This window comes from Oratosquilla oratoria, chromosome 18 (assembly GCF_046742065.1).
Source record: "Oratosquilla oratoria isolate Oo_2021 chromosome 18, ASM4674206v1, whole genome shotgun sequence".
Taxonomy (NCBI): domain Eukaryota; kingdom Metazoa; phylum Arthropoda; class Malacostraca; order Stomatopoda; family Squillidae; genus Oratosquilla; species Oratosquilla oratoria.
The window spans coordinates 32,265,401-32,273,216 of NC_134794.1; positions in this window are offsets into that span (position 1 = coordinate 32,265,401).

Genomic DNA, 7,816 nt, shown 5'->3' on the forward strand with positions numbered 1-7,816 from the left:
AGAAAATACAAAGAAGAAACAACAGTGGAAGAGAAATGGAATATTTTGACAAAAATTTATAAAAAAGGAGTGGAAAAATATGTCCCAAGACAAAAACAAGAAAAAGAATATGTAAACTGCTGGTACAACAAAAGTTGTAGGGAGTTAAAAGACAAAAGGGATAAAGCTTGGACCAAATGGAAGAAATACAAAAGACCTGAAAAATGGAAAAAAATATACTTGTTACAGAAATGAATATGTACAAGTGTGCAGAGAGAAAAAGAGAAAATATGAAAAAGATGTCATTGAAAAATGTAAACATCAACCAAAACTATTTTACAGATTTGTAAACAACAAACTGAAAAACAAACAAGATTTAGAGAAATTAAGACAAGGAAGAGTTGAATACACAGAGGAAATAGAAATGGCAGAAATTATGAACAAGCATTTTAAATAAGTGTTTACAAGGGAGAACATACAACCTGGAGAGATTGAATGGAAAGAGAAAGTCCCCCCTATGAAAGAAATAGAAGTAACAAAGAATGAAATAATGAAACACTTGAGTAATCTTGATGTCAGAAAATTGCATGGACCAGATGAAATAGCAAACTGGATTTTGAAAGAATGCAGGAATGAACTGGCAGACAAAATACATAGCATAATAAACAGTTCCTTGAAAGAAGGAAAAGTTCCAAAAGATTGGAAAAAAGCAAATATAGTACCTATATATAAAGGGGGAAATAAAGAAGACCCTACCAACTAGACCAGTCTCTCTAACAAGTACAATAGCAAAAATTTGTGAAAGAATTGTCAAAAGTAGATGGGTAAAGTATTTAGAAAAAAACAACAACATGCTAAATCCAAGGCTATTTGGATTCAGACAAGGACGATCATGCATCATCAATTTAATATGTTTCTATTCAAGGCTAATAGATATAATACAAGAAAGAGATGGATGGGCTGATTGTGCATTTCTAGACCTAAAAAAAGCTTTTGACAAAGTACCACATAAGAAGTTGCTTTAGAAATTAGAAACTGCTTAAATGGATGGAAGACTTTTTGCAAGAAAGAAAAATGAAAGTAGTGATAAGAGACAAACACTCTAATTGGGATGAAGTAATAAGTGGTGTTCTACAAGGAACAGTTCTGGCCCCAATAATGTTTGCTATATATGTTAATGATATGGGTGAAGAAATTGAAAGTTATATGAGCTTCTTTGCAGATGATGCAAAACTATTAAAAAAAAGTAAACACGGAAGAAGATTGTGAGTCACTACAGTGATCTCAATAAAGTATGGGAATGGAGTAGGAAGTGGGAGATGGAGTTCAATACAAAGAAGTGTAGTATAATGGAATTTGGAAAAACCAAAAAAAGAATAATAGGATCATATAAATTGGGAGAAGAAGGAATAAAAAGAGTTGAAAATGAGAAGGACCTGGGAGTCATTATTATGAATAATATGTCACCTGAGAAACATATAAATAAGATTTTTGGAGAAACTTATAATTTAATAAGAACAATCAAAGTGGCATTTACATACCTGGATGAAGAAATGGTGAAGAAAATACTAATCACTTTGATAAGACCAAGATTGGAATATGCAGCAACGATGTGGTCACCAAGTACAAAAAAATGTATAACAAAACTTGAAAGAATACAAAGAGCAATTACAAAATTGGCACCAACACTCTCAAAACTATCATATGAAGAGAGACTAGCAAAACTTGAGTTACAGACACTAGAGCAAAGAAGAGAGAGAGGAGATTTGATAACTATTTACAGAATCATGAAAGGCATAGAAATTATTGATAGAGAGGATCTAATAAAATGGAATGATAGAAATACAAGAGGACACGGAAAGAAAATTAAGAAAGACAGCTATAGAAGAGATATGAAAAAGAACAGCTTTCCTCACAGAGTAATAGACATTTGGAACAAGTTAGATGAGAAAGTGGTGTGTAAAAAAAAAATACATGAATTTAAAAATAGTTTAGATAAAATGAGATATGAAGACGGGACACCACAAGCATAGCTCCCCTTCCCATAAAATACAACTACGTAAATACAGAATCATGAAAGGCATAGAAGTCCTTGATAGAGAGGATGCTAAGTTGGGGCAAGAAACAGAAGAGGACATAAAAATTCAAAAAGGAAAGTTATAGAAGAGACCTGAAAAAAAGTTTTCTACACAAACAGGAAAAAAAAATAGTGTGAGCAAAAACCATACACTAATTTAAGAGCAAACTAGACACTGCAAGATACAAAGACAGGACACCACAAGCATAGCTCCCCTTCCCATAAGATACTAGGTAAATATACACACACACACACACACATAAATAAGTGGTGTTCCACAAGGGTCAGTGCTGTCTCCAATCATGTTTGCCATATACATAAATGACATGGATGAAGGAGTTGAATGTTATATGAATTTCTTCACAGATGACACAAAAATATTAAAGAAAGTGAGAACAGAAGAGGACTGATTCATTACAATCAGACCTGGACAAAATCTGGAAATGGACTCGAAAGTGGGAAGTGAACTTCAATATCAAGAAGTGTAGCATAATGGATTTTAGAAAAAGCAAAAACAGAATTTAAAAAAACTACAAAATTGGCAAAGAAGAAATAAAAAGAGTGCACTCCGAAAGGACCTTGGAGTATTAGTCAGCAAAGACATGACAGCGGATAAACATATAAACAAAACAGTCGGTGAAACCTACAACCTATTAAGGTCAATGAAAGTGGCATTTGACTACTTGGATGAAGAAATTATTAAAAAAAATATTAGTTACATTAATTAGACCAAAGCTGGAATATGCAGCGAAACCATGGACACCCAGTACTAAAAAGAATATAAGAAAACTAGAAAGAATAAAGAGAGCAACAACAAAGTTGGCACCAGCTCTTTCCAATTTAACATATGAACAAAGATGATCGAAATTGGAACTACCAATACTAGAGCAGAGAAGAGAAAGAGGTGATCTACTGACTATATTTAGAACCATGAAAGGAATGGAAATCCTTGACAGGAATGATTTACTAAAAAATTACAATGGAAAAACAAGAGGTCATGAAAAGAAACTCAAAAAGGATAACTATAGAAAAGATCAGAAAAAGATTAGCATCCCACGCAGAGTGCTGGATATATGGAATAACTTAGATAAAGAAACAGTGTGTGCAAATACTATTCAAGATTTTAAGAAAAAAATTGATGCTGAAAGATACAAAGACGGGTCACTACAAGATTAGCTCCCTTCCAGTGTAATACAACTAGGTAAATACACACACACACACTATATAAACTGGGAACAATAGGAGGCATACATGGAAAACTATTGAATTGGATGGAGGACTTCCTACATGGAAGAAAAATGGGTGGTGCTCAGAGACAAATATTCAAAATGGGAAGAAATGAGTAGTGGCGTCCCACTGGGATCAGTACTAGCTCCGATAATGTTTGCTATATATGTAAGTGACATGGACGAAGGCATTGAAAGTTACATGAACTGCTTTGTGGATGATGCAAAATTATTAAAGAGAATAAACTCCGAAATAGACTGTGACTCATTGCAGAGGGATCTGAGCAAAGTCTCAGAGTGGAGCAAGAGATGGGATGTAGAATTCAACATCAAGAAGTGCATTATAATTGAATTTGGAAAAAGGAAAGAAGAGAATAACAGGACAGTATAAAATTGATGGAAAAGAAGTAAAGAAAGTAAATTCTGAAAGGGACCTAGGAGTAATCATCACCAAAGACATGTTGCCAGATAAACATAAATAAAATAGTCAGAGAAACATACAATATGTTGAGATCAATAAAGGTGGATAAGGAAATGATCAAGAAAATATTACAAACACTGATAAGGCCAAAACTGGAATATGCAGCGCTGATATGGTCACCCAGTACAAAAAAGAATATAAGAAAATTAGAAAGAATACAAAGAGCAACAACAAAGTTGGTCCCAACACTTGTAAACTTGATATAAGAACAAAGACTGGTCGAACTGGAATTGCCAACCCTAGAACAAAGAAGAGAATGAGGGGACCTACTAACCATCTACAGAATTATGAAAGGAAAAGAATGCCTTGATAGAAAGGACTTATTAAAGCGGGACAGAGGAAAAACAAGAGGACATGCAATGAAACTCAAAAAGAATAACTAAAGAAGAGACCTGAAAAAGACCAGCTTCCCACACAGAGTGATAGATATATGGAACAAATTGGATGAAGAAATAGTGTGTGGAAACACAATACAAGAATTTAAGAACAAACTTGATCTTGTGAGATACAAAAATGGGTCACCACGAGCATAGCTCCCCTTCCCATACAATACAACTAGGTAAATACACACATACACACACACAACTGCAGGTCACTACAAGCATAGCTCTTCTCCCGCAAAATACAACTAGGTAAAACTAGGTAAATACACACACACACAGCTTAGGTGATATAGCCCAAGCTCAAAAAATACACAAGTTCAAATCTAAATATGATATAGTTTAACATTGCAAACTCCTCCCTATTGGAAGGCTAGGATGGTGCCCCTCACAGAGACTATGTAGCATGGAATTTAATGAACCATGCCCTTGGTTCAACTAAGCCAGGGGCAGGATTTGAACTGCCATACCCTCAACCTTTGCTGATATAATTATAAATCAATGATATAAGTTGGAACTGTGGATAAATAAGAGTCTAGGTATGTTAAATTAGACATGATCCAATGAGCATTGCTCCTTTCCTGTATATTACAATTAGGTAAATACATACATATACCAAGGCTTTTTCCCCCTTACAAGGGAGGTAGCCAAAAAACAAAGGCATAAAAACCATTCCCACGCATTCCATTCCCAATACACTCCACTCCCCTCCACCCTCTACCCTCCCTCTCATCATGGCACCTCCTGGATGACGGGTCATCCCTGCATCTTGTCCAGTGCCCTGGGTCAGAAGCAATGTTGCAAGACACAGCACATCCCCAGCAATTCATTAAATCAGTGACCCCCTGTCTCCATCCCCCCATGCAGAAAAGGAGAAGATGGGGAGAAATCCCTTCGGGCTGCGTCAAAATGTTTCTCACACATACTACCTCACTCCCCACCCCCCACCCATTCCACATCATCATCCATATACAACCATTCTCCATTCACCCATCTTCTATCCTCTCCCATCCTTCCTCAACAGACATTCCCCTCTTCCCCAAAGCCACTTTTACCCCATCCATCCATCTCATCCTAGATTGCCCCCTCATGTTCACTCCTTCCACATCTGCCTTCCATACCTCAATTATTAGTCTTTCTTCACTCATTCTTTCCATGTGTCCAAACCATCCTAATACTCTTTCATCCACCCTATCTCCCAACTCCCTTACCACCCCCGTTCTCCTCCTCACTTCGTCTAGGTAAATACACACACACAAAAAGGCATTTTTCCTCTTTGTAAGGAGAATGGTTTACTGAAAGTGCACACCCACCCTAGACAAGTATACTGATGAATAAAGTCTTTTGAGTTAATGAAAGGAATAGATAAAATTGACTGGGAACTTCTCTTTTTGAGATACAAAGAAACTTTTCATGCAGATTTATCAACTTTAAGAATGGCCTAAAATGGAGTAGTCCATTCAGAAAACCACGAATGAATTCAAGGCTGTTTGATCAACAGATATAATGGACAGCATGAGTATACTACTCAACTGTGCATGAGTAAAGGTATGAAGTGATTGTACCATTGCTGCTATACAAAACAGACTTGAATATAAAATGGGATGAGGTTATACCTACCAACAAAGAATCCCATTTTGAGGTCTTACAGCCCTCTGTCTCATCTTCTGCCTAAGAAGTGGGAGGAAAGATTTTGAAGTGGGATTCACCAACAGGCTGAAGGAAAACCAACTGCTACCTCACCAACTTCCCAGTCGTAATTGTGGGCTGACTTCCATTTAGAAGTTGATACCGAGTGTGAGGAAGCAACTGAGATTGACAGTATAATCAGTCAGCACAAGGTCAAGCAATACCAAGATTCATTATTAAGATTTAAGACAGACACAGCCTGAAGGGATTTCTCCCCATCCTCACCTTTTCTGCATGAGGGGATAGAGAAAGGGGGTCAGCGATTTAATGAAATGGCCTTGCTGTGGATGTGCTGTGTCTTGCGACACTGCTTCAGACCCAGGGCAGTGGGCAAGATGCAGGGATTACCCGTCATCCAGGAGGTGCCAAGATAAGAGGGAAGGAAGAGGGTGGAGGGGAGTGGAGTATGTTAGGAATGGAATGGGTGGGAGTGGTTTTTATGCCTTTGTTTTTTGGCTACCTCCCTTGTAAGGGGGAAAAAGCCTTTGGTATATGTATGTATGTAAAACAGATTTACAAACTTCTTGTTACATAAAACTTGCACAACACAACCTGCAGGACTTCTATCTTAATTGCTTCGGTCTCTATATACCAAGGGCTTTTTCTCTCTTACAAGGGAAGTAGCCAAGGCAAAAGGCACATGCCCACTCCCATCCACTACCCTTGTCCTCTCATCTTAGATCCTTGTGGATGAGGAGTCGTCCCTGTCTCCCACCTACTGTCCTGGGTCAGAAGCAATGCAGTAAGTGTCATCCACGGCAAGGCCACTTCACTTAATTGGCAATTTTCCCTCAAGCAGAAAATAGATATGGGGAAAGATCCCTTCAGTCTGTATTAAAATATCATTCACACACAACCACTCCCTACTCCACTCCCCCCCCACACCCATCTTTGCATCACAGTATCATCTATATTCAACCATTCTCCACTCACCCCATCTCCTGCCTTCTCTGTTCCTTGCTCAACAGACATAACCCTTTTGCTCAAAGCCCCTTTCACCCCATCCATCCATCTCATTCTTGGTCATATAAAAGAATAAATAAATGAAAAGCATACTACACAGACATATACAACCAACTACCATGACCAGAAGAGGCTGGACGACCGTGTTGTGGACAGCTGCCCAGGATGTAACACTTCACCCCATACCATACAACACATAATGGAAGACTGCATTATACACAATCATGCACGCAAGCAACACAACATACACTCTATAAAGGATTTGTGGGAAAACCCAGTTTCGGCTGTGGCCTTCCTTGGGGAGACGGGACTGCTCGGACAGACAGTCTAGGGAACGACAACAACAACAACCAACTACCATGTGTTTCTTTCACTTCATCTCAAACACATTTGGACACCTCCTTTCTGCATCCCATAAATTCTAAGTCTCTGACCCATACAGTATCATGGGTATAATTACCCCTTCATACAGTCTTTTCTTTGCATTCATACATACACCAAAGGCTTTTTTTCCCCTTATAAGGGAGGTAGCCAAAAAACAAAGGCATAGAAACCACTCCCACCCATTCCATCCCTATCACACTCCACTCCCTTCCACCCTCTTATCTTGGCACCTCCTGGATGACGGGTCATCCCTGCATCTCGCCCACTGCCCTGGGTCAGAAAACAGTGTCACAAGACACAGCATATCCACATCAAGGCCGCTTCTTTAAATCGGTGACCCCCCCCCCCCCGTCCCCTCATGCATTCACCCACAGATATCTATTTCTCATGTCACTTTTCATTCCCAAGATATTTACTTCTCTTGCTCTATAATCTAGCTCCACCCACACTACATTCCCTGCTACTTAAAGCTCTTTACTTCCTTCAGCTTCTTTTCTTTATGACTTACTCAAACTCCCGGCTACCCTCTCTCATTGTACATCTTGTCACCTTACTTTTAACTACATTCACATTCACCTTCCTCCTTTCACATACCCTCCCAAAATCTACCATTAGATGCCTCAGACCTTCCTCTATA